Here is an 18541-nt window from a genome sequence, read left to right on the forward strand (position 1 = left end):
CATATCTTGGAGACTTAAAGAACCCATTGCTAAAGGATCAGGGAATTCATGAGGAAAATTTTCAAAGTGAATAATGAAAACACACATTTCAAAGATGCAGTTAAAAAAGTACAAATGTAAATTTACCTTGAAATTTGCTTTAAAATGCATCTATTGGGAAAATAGGGCATAAAGTCAATATCCTAAGCTTCCAACTTAAAAATCCATAATAACAGAAGAAAATTAAATAGAAACTAAGTAGGATCATGGAATAATAAAGATAAGAGTAGAAGTCAAGGACATAGAGAAACAAGGAGAAAACTAAAAAAATAAAAAGGAAATCCCCCAAAATGGGGAAAATTATTGATAGCACATATATCTAATATATACATAAATCAATGTATATGGCTGAAAATACATATATCTGGCAAAGAATTTATACCAAGAGTGTAAAAGAACACTTAGAAGTAACGTTATAATAACAATAAAGCAACTCTAAAAGGCTAAAAATATTGGTAGAGCACCTGATCAAGTACTTCACAAGAGAAAATAGTGTGTGTGTTAATAAGCATATGAAAGGGCCCCATTAGTCTTCAGGGAAATACAAATTGAAGCCATGATGAGGTTTCACTCTGTACCCCTTAGAATGGTTAAAATTTAAAAGAATAGTAAGGAATATTGGGGAGGATTTGGAGACACCAGAACTCTCACATATCGTTACTGTTACTGGGACTGTAAAATGCTATGACTAATTTTGGAAACAGTTTGATAGTTTCTTTTTTTTTATAAACTTAAACATACACTTAAGACAACCAGTAATTCCAATTCGAAGTATTTACCCAAAAGAAGGGAAAATATATTTCTGCAAAAAGGATTAATAAAAATGCCAGAACAGTTTAATTCATGAGAGCCCAAACTGGAAACAACCCAAATTCCCATCAAAATAGGAGTGGATAAACAAGGTTTGAAATATTCACCAATGGATGACTATTCAACAATAAAAAAAGAATGAAATATAAATATCTATAATTTGCATAAATCTCAATAACATTATATGGATCAAGAGAAGCAGACATAAAAGAGTAGGACTTCAATCATATGAAATCCAAGCAGAGGCAAAAGTGAACCTATAGTGATGAAAATCAGACCATCTTTGCCTTGGCGGATAAAGAATGACTGCAAAGGCACAGGTGGGAATGTTTTGTGGTGATTAGAATACTTAATATCTTTGTTGGGATATTAGGTATGAGGGGTAAACATTTGCAAAACTCAAAACATAAATTTTACTCTCTGTAACTTAACCTCAAGTAAAATATACTACATATATATGTATGCTCATATCAAATGTATTTTAAATAGGTTGTAAAATAAGTAAAAAGTGGGGTTTCTTTTTACGTATTTTAAAGCCTATTTTGCCTATGTAAAATTGTCACTACCCTCAATAAACTAGACACTCTCACTTTTTTTTCTTCATAACAACTTATTGTTACTTCACATGTTATACATCCATTTGTTTATTTGGTAACAGTCTGGCTGTCTCGTCATAATATAAATTTTATGAGAGAAGCAACTTTGTCTTGTTCAACGTTCAATCCATAATACCTAGAACATTGCCTAGAACAAGGTAGCTTAATAAATGTGTTAAATTGCTTCATAGCACTCAATGTGCAGCTCCTATGACATTTTCTTTTGCCAAAACAAACAAGATCTACGTACTAGCCATCTCCACTTACTAAAGTCATTTTAAGTTTTTCCCTTCCCATTGATCCAGAACTCTGTGCTTTTCATGGCCCAGAAAATAAATGTCAGTTGTAGCTTTTCATTAATCCCTCCTTGTTGCAGTTGATACTATCTGTTGTCCGCGTGGTAAATTTAGAGGAAACTAGCTTTACTAAGAGAAAGTACTCCCTCCCAGCCACTGCCTTCCAAGCTGGTCACAACCAGGTTTTCCACAGGCATAGTGGTTAGTGCACCATCCAACTTAGCCCTCCACGGCCTTCTCCATTTTGAGAAATTTCTTTTCCTTAATGACTGATTATACATTCAGGTATGGCTGACCCCTTCTCCAAGACTCAAAAATGATGTAGCCACTTTTTTTTTCTTTTAGTCATTCTTCAGCTCTTTAAGAGTGGTACAGTAAAGACATCAAACAGAAATTGCCACATACCCCATCAAGTCACCAGGGAAGAGAGGCAGCCCTGCAAAAAAAGAGGCACTTCAATCCTAATTCAGAAAGAGTGGAAGGATCCATGAAGAAAGGAACAGGAAATACTGGAATTCCAAGATATATGAATATGACCGTAAACCACTTAACTCCTATTCAACATCATTCCTGAAACTGTGACACCATCCCAGGGAGAGCTAAGCAAACTTTGTGAAGAACAGAGTTAAACCTTTTTTTTTTTTAAACAACTTGTTAGCAATGGAGCTCAAAGTTATGATTTAAATTATATGTGGGCATATATGTATATATCAGGAATAATTTAACATGTACACATAGATACATACATACACACATATGTAGATATCATAGTTGCTATAAAAGAATGCAATACAGTCTTCCAACCCCTAAGAATATATCATTTGTTTCTTCTAAAGCAGAAAAATTAATACAATATATTCCTAAGATCCTCCTACATTAAATTTTCTATAACCTATGGGTACACTAAAATTTATGAATTTTATTTTTGCCATATGTTACTGAATATATATTTTGCCATACTGATATATCACAACACCAAAGCATACCATAGATCCTAATTTAGTAGAGAAACACTTTTAAATTTAAAAAGAAAATACAGAACCTTCTTATTCATTACTGGACCATTTGGATGTTCAGTTATCTTCTTTTTGATAAATCTAGACATGGGAAAACATTGGCAATATATTATTAGAAGTCCTGACATCATTTGGGGAAAATATGGATCAAAAATAAAAAGAGGGTTATTTAAGATTTAAGACCATCTAAGAATTCAAAGACTATTCCAAATATTGAATTAAAAAAAAATTCTGGGATGGGCATACTAGCATACACTGAGTCACAGCTTTTAAAAGGAATTACTTGACTCTTGTTTTACTATTCTAGGAAAATTCAGTTAGAAATATAATGACCAGAGGTTCTGGCTTTTAGAAATAGGGGTTTAGATTACTTGGACAACCTCTCTTGATGAAAATACCCAATACTCTTGCCTCCAATTCAGATAACTCAAAAGGGTCCATAATTAATTCATATTTCCCAGTTTCTGACTATACATTCATTGTTTGAACCTGCTTGATTTGTTCTCATATAACTAACTCTGGACTTACTTCACTGGTCTGTGCCTTCTATAATATTATCCATCTTCTTTTCTTCACTTACTTACCATTGTCATTTTTCCCACCTTACCTTCAAAATGCCAAACCTATTTCATCTAATTATCTACCTCTCCAGGCCTTGCGGTATCATTGGAGGAAAAGTATACCTGGAAAAATTGGCACTTGTTTCCCAAATTTAGCTGGACACTCAATAACCCTGACAAAGCAATCTTTTTCTAGTCTTTTCATTCTCCAATTCTCTGCAAAAATGATTTCAAAATTTCTCTACTCTCTCAGCCCTCTGACAAACCTTCTTTATTTCTTTATCCTAGGTAAATGACCCCTCCTACTATTTCACAGAGAAACTAGAAGTTACCAGATTAGAACAATTCTTATCTCTTAACTGTATTTGCAGCTATTCTTTGTTACCTTTGCCTTTTTTATAATAAAATACACAATCCCTCCCGCTGAGCCCAAATGCCATTCCCTTAGGGAAAATAATATATTCAGTTATCTTCTCTTTTCTGTTCTTAACCACTCCCTGTCTACTGTCTCCTTTACATTTTAATTTAAATGTCCTTGATTCCTTTTCCATTTTAAAATATTCTTTGACCACTTTTCCTCATCCAGCTACTTCTTTCTCTATGCTCTACACTTTGATAAAAGGTTACATTGGAATTACACGGTATTCATAATGGGAACACAGGGTTGCCCAAATCCTAATCTGTCCATTAACCCTTTACAGCAAGTTCTCACCAGAGAAAGCCGAGAATAAGGACCTAAGGCACAAAGAATCGACATATCACTTTATTAAGAATAGGCAAGAATTTGATCATCTGGTTCACTTAACACTCTCCAAATTGGCTTGGGGAGTTAGCATTGTTTCTACAGTCCTGTGGGAAGTCACGTTCTTTTCTGGATTAGAAAAAAAACAAAAACAAAAAACAGGTCAGAGAACAGGCACTGTTCTTATATCCATTTTCAAATGTTCAGAATATAAAGAACAAATAGAGACTGAATGTGATTTGCCTTCGTAGGTTGATCTTACCTAAGACAGAGTAGTAAATGTCACTCAATTAATGCTCTGGATTTTGACCCATCATAATAATGACCCATCATATTCTCAGAGAAAATAATAAAGAGGAAACAAGGAAAGAGAGGTTCAATTGCCCAAGCTTACTTCTTTCTTGTCTACATTTCTTATCCTTTCACTACTCCTTAATTCTTGATAATTTGGAAAGAAAATCTGGATTTTTCTCCCCAACAGAAATTTTTCCATGTCTCCTGGGACCCTCATGTCCATCTGTCTAATGATCACCTTTCAGGTCACATCTTATTTGACTTTGCCCACCTCACACCAATGTTGTTTTATATGATAATTAATATTCTTCAACTGAATGTCTGATCATCTCCCTGAAACTTGCTCCTATTCCAGTTTTTCCTATATCACTATATGTCTGTGCTACATCCACTATGTTCTACTATGTCTACGAAGTTCTTCAGCTTAGAACCTGAACATTATCCTTGACTCCTCCCTCTCTCATATTACTTACCACTCATATTACCTCTAATTAAAATTTACTAATGCAATTCTTACATAATAATAAATTCCTCCATTTCTTTCTTCTCCCATAAAAATACTTCTTTGGGAGAGAAAGCCTTACTTCTTCACTAAAATGAATTCCTTTTTTGGTTTCTATGAATCCACATTGATCCAGTCTGATCCATCCTTAGTACCATCAGACTGAACTTCCCAAAAAGTATGTCTGATTTTGCCACCTGCTTCAGTAAGTTTCTAATACCTTTTGGATCAAGTTCAAGAGCCAACAAGGTGCTACATACTCTATGTGTTACTTACTCTACAGTTCCACCTTATAATTTTTCTTTCATTCTTTTATGGTTCAGTCACATTGCTTGCTCAGTAAATTGTGATGAACTATCTAGACAAGGGAAATATTTAGTAATTAATTACTTTATTATTCTATCAGGATCTCATATGTTTTTAAGCCTTGTATTAGTTTGTGAGAGCTGCCATGACAAAATACCACAGGGTATTTGGGTATCTTAAAAAAAAGAGAAATTTACTATCTCACAATTCTGAAATTGTGAGAATGTGTAGAAGTCTAGAATCAAGATGACAGCAGGTTTAGTTATTCTGAGGCCTCTTTCCTTGACTTGTAGAAGGCCATCTTCTTCTCGTGTCTTCACATGGTATTCTGGTATCTAACTGTGTCCAAATTTCTTCCTCTTATAAGGCCACCAGTCATATTGGATTAAGGTCCACCCTAATGAACTCATTTTAATTTAACCACTTCTTTAAAGACCTTATTTCCAAAAGCAGTTACATTTTAAGGCGGTGGGGGTTAGGACTTGAAAATATCAATTTCAGGGGCCACAATTCAACTCATAATAAACCTGGTCATAACACTTTCCAGAATTCAAATTTTCACACTCTTGATTATGAAGATTTAGTTTTCTCCCCATCAAGAAAAGTAACCCTAATCTAGGATTTCACCGATATCCATGTGGCATAATTTTCTTCTCAGCTTACACTTTCACAGAAACACAGACATTGACTGAAAAATTGCCTGCAAGAAAATGAAGTGCTAAAAAAAGCATGCCGAGGAAAAATGCTATCTTCTTTGTCTGAATCATTGAGCTCTGGAAGATTTTTGTCAAAACTGTTTCATATAATTCAGGTTTTATTAGTGGATAAAATATACCTTTTACTATTGATATTTTACTTGCTCCCTTTGGAACTGTTTTAATATTGTTTTAAATAAAATAAAATGTAGACGATATGTTCTTTTCACCTAGCATTTGTAGCAGTCCTGTAGAGCATATGTCAAAGATATTTTTTAATGACTACATAGACTTATTTAATAGGCAATGGCATTTCAGAATGTTACCTATGTCAATACAAAGGAGAATGTTTGGACTATTTAAAGATAGATAACTACTAGAATAGTTTTAATTGTTATATCACATTCAAACATTTCCTTCTTAATGCTGGAAATCTTTTTTGCTTAGGACAATAGCCAAATTTTTAAGAAATATGTATCATATGTGTTGTATGACAATAACTTTATACATTTTTGTTTTTCTCAAAATCTTAATGTCCACAAGATGATACTATGCCAAGTTATCCTCTTTTCAAATAATTGCTAGACTAATCATTCCCTATGATGCCGACTTTTTATATTCAAGTCATTTTTCAACCCATTTCATTCCTGGATCCTGCCACATACTAAGGTTAGGGAGACTACAGTGAACATCTGCTGTTTTTGCTGCCCAGCACATTCCGATAACCACATCCCAATTTTCTTTCAGTTCATTTGCTTCTGTTAGAGTTGAACCTATCTCCCAATGCTGCGTGACTGCCACGTGGAAATCTGGAGTATTACATTTGCCTGGCAATAGTAATGGTTAAAGAATGGACACATAACCCAAATTGAGCTTGTGAGATGGAAGGAGATGTCATCCTAATTTCTAGAAAATGTAACCCTGCCCCTTCCTGTGAGGCCTGAGATTATGTAAGAACTGGAGATCCTGCAATCATCTTGTTACCACTTGGAACCAGAAATGGGAAAGCAAGCCAAGAAATGACGAAAGGTAAAATGAGTTCTAGTGACATTGTTTGAATCCTGAAGCCAGACCTGCCATTGGACTTTTCCAGTTATGGATCCCAATAAATTTAATTTTGCTTAAGCCAATTTTGATTGAGATTCTGTCATTTACAACATTAAGAGTCTTGGCTAACACAGAGAAAGATACTCTTTTAACCTAAAAATGTACTGGACATGTGCCAGCAAATACATCTGCTTTGGGTTATATATGTAACAGAAAGATTTCTATGACATGCAGATGCAAGACCCGAGACTGCAAAAAGAACACTGAGTCTCACAACAGAAATTCAGCAAACAACTGGAAGAAGATCCACATTTAATATTTGACCAATTAGAGATCTTGCTAGCATATAATGTATATAAAGTCTGAAGCCATACCCAGGAACGCTGAGGCTGTGTACAGACATATCTGTTTGGCAATAACTGTATCAATTACAATGGGTAGGGAAGGGTGGTTATTGAGAAGGAAGAGGCTGAGGGGTCTGGAAATACATAGGAGGGTTTGGCTACTCTCAAACATGTATTGAGATGGAACATCTTGCATCCCAACCTCTGCCAGGGCCAAGTCCTCTTTGCTAGAAAATATCCAAGGAGTTGGGAGGCTTTGAATGAAATCAATATATATCTCAGAGAAGAAAAAAGAAAAACTCTAGCTCCACTGAAGAAGGATAAGTACATTCAAAGGAAGATTTGTAAAGTAGCTGGTTTATAAATCAAAGCAAGAAAGGACAGCTTCCCACATACAGCTGACCTAAATCCAGCTAGCTAAGTGTTCAAGGGAACTATGAACCTCCTGCTGTGTGGCAAGCAGAGGCTGGAGTGAGTTCTTTTTTTATCTACTACGAAGAGAAGGTGTGGAAAAGACTGAAAGGTTTCTACCAGGACAGGAGGTGGTAGAGAAGCTTTTGGCCCACCTCTCTGCTTTCTTCTTGGGCATAGGACAACGGGGAATGACATCATTTTCACAAAATAGAGGCAACATGAGAGCAGGGATTTCTGGGCAATGAAAAGGCTTGGATCATCTTTTATCTACTCTAAGTCTAACCTATGGTCAGAGAACCATTTCCAATCTCACCCCCACTTGCCATTTCCCAAATAGCAATGGAAGTAGAGGGACACAAGTGATCATCATAGACGCAGAATACAGAGTGCCAGAAGGAAGACTCAATTGGACAGGACATAATTTAAGTAGGCTGAGGGTTAATAGGAAAAGAGAAGAGTAAGTGATCTAGAAAGAAGGGCTTTTGTCTACAGGGAATGTATGGCCAAGTAGGTCCTGAAGATAGTGTTCATATCCTAAGTTCTCTGGAGGAAACAGGCCAGGGGAGGGGGGTGTGTGTAGTGTTTTATGATATAAATATTATATACTCTCATATCTCTGAAACTCTGTGGATTCTATGGATAATATTTTCTCTGCTGAACCTACAATAAAGGAATACCTTCTTCCTTCCCACTCCAGAGCCTCTGTAAGATTCATTTTCAATTATAGACTATGCGCACTTAAATAATCTAATTATGTACAAGGTAAGAAATCTTTTTATTTTCAGGAAAACAGTGATGCTCATTCTTAAAAAGAAGGATGACATGAATAAGTCTGATAAAGGTATCACAAAATATAATTTCCTTTTAATTTTACCTTACTGAAAATTTATTATCAGATAAATTCCAGTGAAAATCATGTCTGCTTAGGATTTGGGTGACTCAGTGAGGCAAGCTGTCATAAACAGATTGTGTTTCAGAAATTGTTATTTTTGGTATCTTATAAAATGAAACTCAATAAAGCATAGTGTTTTATATCATCACACTCTGGGTAAAGGAGCGACCTGTTTCTTTAGAACTCACTGAATCATGCTAAATAATTTAGACTGTTTTTGCATGAAAAATAGCAGCATTTATATTTGTATAGGGTAGTACAGTTAGCAAAATATATTTAAGTAACAAGGTTACCATGAATGAGTTCTAACCTCAAGATTATTAAAAGTATTGGTGAAATGAGACAAAACGAAAAAACAAAAAGCAAAACCACCTCAACTATGTCATCAGCTTACAGGAGAATGTTCATGTTCTATATACACTGTTCAAAACCAAATAACTTAGACTCTGAGAAATGTCTTACTAGTAAGTATGTTATATTCTTTTGTTGACACCATAGGGACAGATCTTAAAACTGAATGGAGAGGAGGTTTTTCTAAAGGTAAACAGTCCTGTGCTCTATCATACAGGTGCCAGAAAGAAATCAGGACTCGGGTGCAAGCCTTAATTGGAAGTGAAGGAAAAACTTCCCTTCTGGAATTAAAGGGAGATGTAGTCTGAATCCAAAGTGTATGGATACTAGAAAATTTCCAGGTGGGAATTCAGATACTCCTGATCACTAAGGGAAAGGAAGGAAGCCTAGAATGAGGGAAGGGAAGGAAATCTAGAATGAGATGCAATCTAATATTACTGTAAATCAACTTCTGTGTTGTAACTTTGGAACCCGTTTTCCTGAATCTTCTTAAAAATATTCTTAAAGTCTAGTCTTCGCTGCGCTTTGTAAAATTCACATTCCCAAATCAGATGCTGCCTTGTGCATCTGTTACAGCAGCAGGGGGTCTGAATGATAGAGCACAGGGCTCTCTTTATAGCCAGGAAGACGAGAGCAACAAGTAATCCAGCAGAGGGCCCGTGTGACCAAAGACAGGGTGTAGAAGGACCTGCGAAACATGCAACCATAGGGTTGCAAGATACAGGGACAGAGTGTAAGGACTTCCAGGATTTGACATTGAGCACGCAGGAGGCAAGACCCTGAAAAGTCCTCTGGGCTGAAAGACATTTTGGGGAGGATGGATTGCTAACAACTACATCAGTGAGAGCTCAACTCTGACAATCTGGCCATTGAAAATAACTAACTATAGGCTGGCCAGGGCTGGGGAACTAGTGTTAATAAAATTTTCTGGTCATATCCTATTGGTTTCCAAATGCCATTTAGGCTCTGTCCTTATCACCTCAAATCTCTACTTCTTTATCTTCTCATTGCCATCATCTCAGTTTCTCTCTTACTAGATTATCACAACCCCTCCCTCCAAATAGAATCCCCGCCCATCTTATGTAAGGCAGCAAAATGAACTTTACAAAGTGTGAATCTAACTGTGCCAATGTCTTTTTAAAACCCCCTCTCTGCGGGTTCCCATTCCACAGGTTATGGTGTATAAAGCCCTTTCTGATTTTGTTGCTGTTCAAATATCCTCATTCATCTCTCCAGACTCCAATTTTGCCTCAACTAGTGCATCGACTACATGAAATACCATTAATGCTCAATGCTCTTTTTTGCCTCCAAGTTTTTTCATTTTCTTCCCTCTGCCTAAAATGCCCTACCCACCATCCACTTCCATTATAGAATTTTTCTTCCTACTTTAACTGCATCTTGCTCTCAACAGAATTTCTCTCCAGAAAAGCATCTGATTTTTTCCCACCACTGTATACACAGAATAAGTTATGTCCTCAGCTTACTCCCCAGAAGTGCTTATACATTAATGAAAATTGCCTATTATTTCTGAAGGAAAAGGGCTATGGTCTTATTTGCTATTTTATCTATAGCTGCTGACACCACATAGTAGGTACTCACGAAATCGCAGTTAAGTACATTAATAAGTTTTCCTTAGTAACACAACCACTCTGAGTTAAAACAGATTATTATCCCACTTTACAACCAGGAAAACTGAGTGGGGGAAATATTAGACAACTTTTCCAATGTGGCAGAGATAGCCAATGACCCAGTCAGGAATCAAAATTGGATTTTGACCACAAACCTAGTATTTTCTTCACTACATCGCCTTATAGGATTCATGTATAGTATTTATCTAACAAAAATGTCATTTTGGGCAGCCCTGGTGGCTTAGCGGTTTAGCGCCACCTTCAGCCTGGGGTGTGATCCTGGGGACCTGAGATCAATTCCCACATCAGGCTCCCTGCATGAAGCCTGCTTCTCCCTCTGCCTGTGTCTCTGCCTCTCTTTCTCATTCTCTCTCTCTCTCTCTCTCTCTCTCTCTCTCTCTCTGCCTCTCCTGAATAAATGAATAAAATCTTTAAAAAATGTCATTTTGCTAGAGGGCTATGATCTAGATGTGAAAATTCAACATTGCAGAAATATTATAACAGAAGAAAATATTTGAATAGGGTAGGTCTGTCCATGTGGTTCTTACTTTATTGTGTATCACAATTACCTGGAAGACTTATAAATACAAGAATTGCCCAAAGATGTTAGAAGAGGTTAAAGAGGAGCTTATTCAACCATGTAACTCTACAACTTCACCATGAGAAATCTAGTAGATAGCTTCTTTACACTTTTTCTTTTTAGTCTTTTTAAAATTGTTTTAAATTTATTTCTGTATGTTCCTTATACAGGACACTAGTGATAGAAAGGAAATTCTGAATCAAACAGATACTCAGAAAACTGATCCAAAAAAGATTCAAATCTAGTCCTGGCAAGACCCCATCTTGCTACTGCCAAATTTATTCTGGCAGTCCAAAGACTCTGCAAGTATGGGAACCACAAACATGGCCACAGTGGCCACATTCCAGGCTTTGCTACATTTACTTGACATCTTGAATATTAAATGTCCAGAAACCTTGGATGGGTGGCAATACTCCTCCCACATCCAGGCATGAATGAGATCTAAATCTGGGAGAAACTCAGAGCTGGAAACCCAGTAGTCTTTACACTGATCACAGATGCCTAAAAATATTTGCCAAGGAAATGAATGGACAACACTTCACCACACCAGCTAGTTCACTTTAGGACCATAGTTCCTTTTTATTTTTATTTTTTTAATTAAAAAACTCTTAATCCAAATGTTTGTTTGTTTTGCCGGTTTTGTTTTCTTCCATGCATCTGTTCATTTGTTTAAGTAAAATTGTCTAATTGTTGCTTGTGTTTCCTCTAGTTATAATGTCACATCTGCTTACCATACTTATTTTTAATTGATTTGTGATAAATGGCAATTTCATGCCTAACCCTCTAGCTTACAGTTTGGAGTTAGGATGCATAATCGAAAACAATTTTATTCTTCTGCTTTTATACGAGATTCCAGGGCCACAAAAAGAACTTAGATCTTCTTCATGTATGTGTCCTTATTCTTTTGGCTTAGATATCCAACTAGAAAATTCATACTGTTCATCCACAGCATAGCTCTGGGTAGACCTTTGTGTTTGTCAAGCAGTATTAATAGTGTAGAGGGTGACATCCGTAGCCCAACTTGCAAGATGCTGGCCACAGTGAATTAGAAGAAAATTCTATTAAAAGTTAATAAAATAAAAGAAACAAATACTATGTAAATACTATACAGGTAAGTCACAGCTACCATAGTGTCCCACATGCCAAATATTTTCCAAAGTCATTTCTAAAGAATCCTTTTCTAAAGAGCATTAGAATAAACTATTCCCAGAGGGTCAGCTACAATGCCCTTCTGTTGAATGGTCTCCTTACTGAACCATCTCATTATCTCCCCGCAGGCATGACCCACCTCTCCATTCCTCAAATATGTTCCTCTGCCAGGAGTCCTAATTCAGTGGATTTTCTCAATCTCTGTTCTGATTTCATAGATATCAGCAAGAAAAGGCTCCTAGTTTTCTTTTCTACTACACTGTGATGACAATACCTTCAGAGAAGTGTCACCAGGACAATAAGTGTCAAGCTGGAACTATGTACCCTTAACATCAATTTCCTTCTCAGAATTTCAAGTGCTAAAATAACCTAATGGAGATAGAGAGATAATATAGTGCAAAGGGTCTCACTCTTCAGTGTGCATCAATATTACCTGGAGAATTTCTTAAGACACAGATAGCCAGGCCCCATTCCCAGAGATTCTGTTATGGTAGATGTGGGTTGGGGCCTGAAATTTTCCATTTGTTACAGGTGATATCCATGCTGCTGGGCCAGGAACCACACTTTGAGAACTACTGTTACAGAGGAAGAAACACCAATTTTAGAAACAGACGCTTGAGTTAGAATTGCAACCACATTATTTGCTAGCTGTGTGAGATTGAGCAAAAGACCCAATGTCTCAAATTTTCAGTGTCCTTGCCTACATATTTGAAATATGGCAATCCCCAATACTTAGGGTCATTGTGGGGATTCAGTTAAAACGTCATGTGCATTGACCCACCATCCAACTAAAAAAAGTATTCAAAAATGTGCCCTGTCTTTTTTCCCTTTTTCTCTGGATCAAGAAGCATTCATCTTGAAGCCACCTCAACTAGTCTCCTCCCAAAGAAACAGCTCGCTTTCCATCCTGGACTATTGCAAAGCCAGTATCACTGACTCAATCCCAAGGTAGGTGCTCTTTCTCTTAAATATAGTGTTAGTAATCCTTCCCAAATGAAATCCTACTTGCTTCTCTAAGAGCTGTCACAGGACTCCAGCTGCCTCCCAGTTACTCTCAAATTCTCTGCGAAAATAGCCAAATGATAAAAGGTTTTTTCTAAAGACAAACAGTGATCATCGGCTATAAAACCATCGGATTGTTGAAAAGTTCCTAAACCCAGTCCATCTTTGAAAGCCTTCTTAAATAATGTAAAATTAGCTCGAGCAGAGAAGGAGACCCTGATCATTTAATTCTCAGCAAAAACTGATGAAATCAAGCAAGACTGTTTTTCTTTTTCTTTTGAGAGTAGTTTCAAATTAAGTAAAGATATGTTAACTGACAGAACTGTACCTTCGCCAAGCTTTTCTTGAGATTTCTAGATTTCCACATTCCATCTTAATTTGATTTCATATTGGCTGTAAGAATGTTAATACTTGCACAATAGTAACAGAAGGGCAGGAAGGCAAGGATGGGAACACAAAGTACCTAATAACAATGCCACTCTTCTACTGAGTACTCACTTTATACAAGGTTTGGGCTGAAATATTTTGCATATATTCTCTCATTTGATCTTTCAGTTACACTGCTAGGTGGAAAAGCATTTCATCCTCATTTTTATATGATGACATTAAAGTTACAAAGGTAAAGCAATTCACATAGCTAGAAAGCAGCATGTCCAGGATTCAAGCTTAGCCAATGATCTTGCTCTTAATGATTACACCAAACTTTCTCTTCTTATTGACACTGAAGATCCATTACAGGATTCCTTATTCCTAATGACACATGTTGAAATATTCAAGGATGAATTTGAACACACATACACATGCACAAGTATATGCACAAGCAAATATGACAAACTTTAGCAATTGTTGAACCTAGAAAGGTTATCAGGTGTTTATTATATGATTTTCTGTTACGTATTTTAATATATTTTATAATAAAAAGCTGGAAGGAAAAGAAGCACACTATAAGGTGATAGCATTGAGATGAATTCAGGATTTGGATGTGAAAAGAACAGAAGACAGAATGCAAACAATTCAAAGAAGAGGTCACTGAATGAATTTAAATGCTTTGAATTAATGCATGTATGCAACTCTTCACTCAGTCCCTTAGACTTAGCCATTCCCTTCCATAACTCTAAGGCTTTGAATATAAACACACACACACACACACACCACACACACACACACACACACGTAACCAAACTCATAGCTACAGAGTACAGATTGGGAGTTGCCAGAGCTAGCGGGTGAACAAAATGGGTGAAGAGTGTCTGAAGGTACAAACTTCCCGTTATGAAATAAATAAATTATGGATGATTTAAGTACAGCATGTTGGCAACAATTAACAATAATGTATTGCATATTTGAAGGATGCTAAAAAAGATTCTAAAAATTTTATCACAAGAAAAAAACATTGAAGCAATGTATGGTGACAGATTTTACATGACTTGTTATCATTTCACAATACATACAAATATCAAATCAAACTGTGTACACCTGAAACTAATAGGATGTCAGATATCAATTATTAAATAAATAAATAAATAAATAAATAAATATAATATATTTCCCTAAACTCTCCTTGGGGCATCTGCAATCATCATGAAAGTTCACTAATTCATTTGAATAATAAAAATATTCTTCTAGTGAATAATAATAATGAATTTCCCAAGTATATCTATCTTTCTTTTAGGTATAACCTTGCAATTTACATATTATGCCAAACTGATGACTGTTTCACAAAATATAATGAACTTTTCTGCTCATTCCAAGCAGCAGCAGTTTGCAGAATGTTATTTTTTTTAATATTTATTTATGATAGGCACACAGTGAGAGAGAGAGAGGCAGAGACACAGGCAGAGGGAGAAGCAGGCTCCATGCACCGGGAGCCCGACGTGGGATTCGATCCCGGGTCTCCAGGATCGCGCCTTGGGCCAAAGGCAGGCGCTAAACCGCTGCACCACCCAGGGATCCTCAAGAATTTATTTTTAAAAAGTAAAGCAAAAGCAAAATAAACCAAATTCAATGATATTTACATAATACTATGTGGGTCATAATTTTTCAGCAGCATTAAGTTAAAGTGGCCCTTATGTGTGGAACTTATTACTGGAGATCCTGGATTTAAATGGTCAATATTATAATCTACTTAAATGAATGTGAGCTATATCACCTCACCAGGAGGTTTGTACAATAGTGATTGAATTTAACGCTAAAAACAAGGCCTGTCTTTTCCCATATCTGTCAACAACATATCTTACATGTAACTGATTCACAAAATATAATAATTCACCAGAAAATTTTAAATGTCTGTAATTATGCTCTAGGCTGTAGGCCCAGTCATGTAATTAGAACCAGAATTGCCTGGACGAAAATGTTAGGGCAAAGAAAAGAAATCCAGAAGTTCTGAAGACAATGTCCAATTATTTTATTTTGAAACTGTCCTATAAGAACGATATGGGGTGAAGATACAAAATTTGAGCTTTGGAAACAGTTTAAATTATTATCCCCAAATCACTCTGTGCCTTTGGGCAAGTTCTTTAACCTTTTACTCGGATTATTCATTTAAAAATTGAAATAATGATAACAATTATTAGATACTATTGTTACAGGGATAAAACAAGATAATCCATGTAGAATGCATCAAACAGGGCCTGTTGATAAGCACTTACTGCATGCTACTTCTTATTATCATTACCATTATTCTCATGCAGACGTACCAGGTCATTTCAAACTCCATGTTCAAAACTCAACTTGTCCTCAAAAACCCAACTTATCCTCATTCCACCATATTTTCCCCTTCCTCTCTAGTCTTTATTCTAATTACCAGAACCATGATCCCTTCATTCCCTCAAAACTGAAATCCAGGAGAAATTGCATTATTTCATGCAATATCTATTCAGCAATCATATTGTATCAATGACAGCCCTCAAACTTGCCTTCTCTTCTTCATATCCTCTGACACTGACTTAATTCTGGCCCTCGTTTCTCATCTAAATATTGCAATGGCTCCTTTCTTCCTGTCTTGCTCCCTCCAGTATGTTCCCATACATGGTTTCCAAAAATCCATCTTTAAAATAATTATCATTTTACTTTCTTTTAAATCATTATATTGCAACTTCTATGAAGAGCCTTCAAGTTTCTGTTCAAACATGGCAAATCAGACACATGATAATGTCTATTTCTTCCAAAAAAAATCTCTGTACTTATTATCTATGGCTGTGAAATGCATAACTGCAGCTTAAAACAACAAACATTTATTATCTCACAGTTTCTGTGGGTCAGCGTCTTAATTCACTCAGGCTATTATAACAAAATAGCATAAACTGGATAGCTTATAAACTACAGAAATTTATTTATCACTGTTCTGGAGGCTAAGTCCAAGATCAAGACACCAGCAGATTCAGTGGCTGGTAAGAGCCTGCTTCCTGGTTCACAAACACTGTTTTGCTATGTTCTCACATGGTGGAAGGAGTTAGGGGATCTCTCTGGGGTCTCCTGCATAAGTGCATCCACGAGGGCTCCACCCTTATGATCTAATCATCTCCCAAAGGTCCCACCATCACCTAATAACATCACTTTGGGGATTAAGATGTCAACATATGAATTTGGGGGGACAGAAACCATCTATAGAAGTTATGAACTTGGGTTTATCTAAGTAACTCTGCAGCAGGGTTTCTTACAAGGCTACATCTGAGCGGGGGGACTATAGTCTTATCTGCAGGGAGAAGATTGGCCTCTAAGCTCATCATGGTGGCGGAATTCAGTTCCTCCCAGCCTATTGGACAGAGGGCCTATGTTCTTTGATGACTAGTGACCAGAGGCTTCCCTTTATATTTTGCCATATGGGCTCTTAATAAGGCAGCTTACTATATGGAAACTTGCTTCCCTCAGAACCAGTGAGAAAACAAGAAAGAAAGTGAGAACAAGACAGATTGAAAATAAAACCAAAGTCAAGGTGCTTTGTGACCTGATCTCAGAGGGGAAATCCCATTACATTTGCCCTATACTATTAATTAGAAGTGAGCCACTAGGTCTAGCCCAGATTCCAGGTGAGGAGGCTCCAAAACAATATCAATGCCCACGGAGAAGGATCATCGGAGGCGACTTCAGAAACTGCCTACCAAACACTGTAAACTGATGATAAAAGGATCAAACAGGAATTAAGCCACCAGGACAAAGGGAATAGAAAAAGCAACAGCAGACAAGAGAAGAAAGTAAATAGAGTAATGGTATATGATTTAATAGCACAGAAAAAAACTAAAGCCTAAACCCTTAAGATGATTTAGTGACTTAGGGAAACTAAAATCCACACCCTTAAGAGATAAAGTGAAACTAGCTAACCAATTCATAACTCAGCAATTTTCTTCAGAAAGCTAATGGTGAATGTACTTTACCAAAATGAGGGCATAAACTGGTAAAGAAGAAAGAGGAATTAAAAACAATTCAATACTGGCCAAAGAAAGGGATTTTCAGGATTACAGTGTAGGAAACAAGCAAAAGTGCACAGTTCAAACTAGATCAAGACAAAGTGGGGATCCCTGGGTGGCGCAGTGGTTTAGCGCCTGCCTTTGGCCCAGGGCGTGATCCTGGAGACCCGGGATCGAATCCCCCGTCGGGCTCCCGGTGCCTGGAGCCTGTTTCTCCCTCTGCCTGTGTCTCTGCTTCTCTGTCTCTGACTATCATAAGTAAATAAATTAATTAATTAATTAATTAAAAAATAGATCAAGACAAAGTGTTCTGAGTGTACTATCTGTTGGGAAAAAATAAATATAGAATGTCTGATGTGCTTGAACATATCTAGGATATGTTCATATTTACATATACACATATATCCATAATTTCAACTCTCACAATTTAGAGATAAATTACTAGGGTATACAGGAAGCTAAACAAATGAAAAAGCATTATTGGCTATATTTAAGAAGTGAAATGTAAAATAAAGAGAAAATAATCATAGTAGTGGTATGTCTCAGCTGTTAAAAAAAATCCAGTTTTTAAAAATAACTATTTAACCAAAAATTGTGGTAAAGTATATTGGAACAATAGAAGGAAACACATTTTTATATATGAGGGAAGGGGAGTGAAAGAAAAATAAATCTTTATCTCCCTTTTTAGGATGTTAATGTCTAAAACTTTTTAAAGATCTTAAATAGAATTGTAACAAATATTAAGAAATCACATGAGCATGCTCTTCAACTCTTCAAACCCTCTTGAAATCCACTGCAAAATCTAATCCCAAAGACTCAACACTGTGTTAATCCACAAAAGCAAAGTTAATTTCAAATAAATTTCATGCAAA

This window comes from Nyctereutes procyonoides, unplaced genomic scaffold (genome assembly GCF_905146905.1).
Source record: "Nyctereutes procyonoides isolate TBG_1078 unplaced genomic scaffold, NYPRO_anot_genome, whole genome shotgun sequence".
Classification (NCBI taxonomy): Eukaryota; Metazoa; Chordata; class Mammalia; order Carnivora; family Canidae; genus Nyctereutes; species Nyctereutes procyonoides.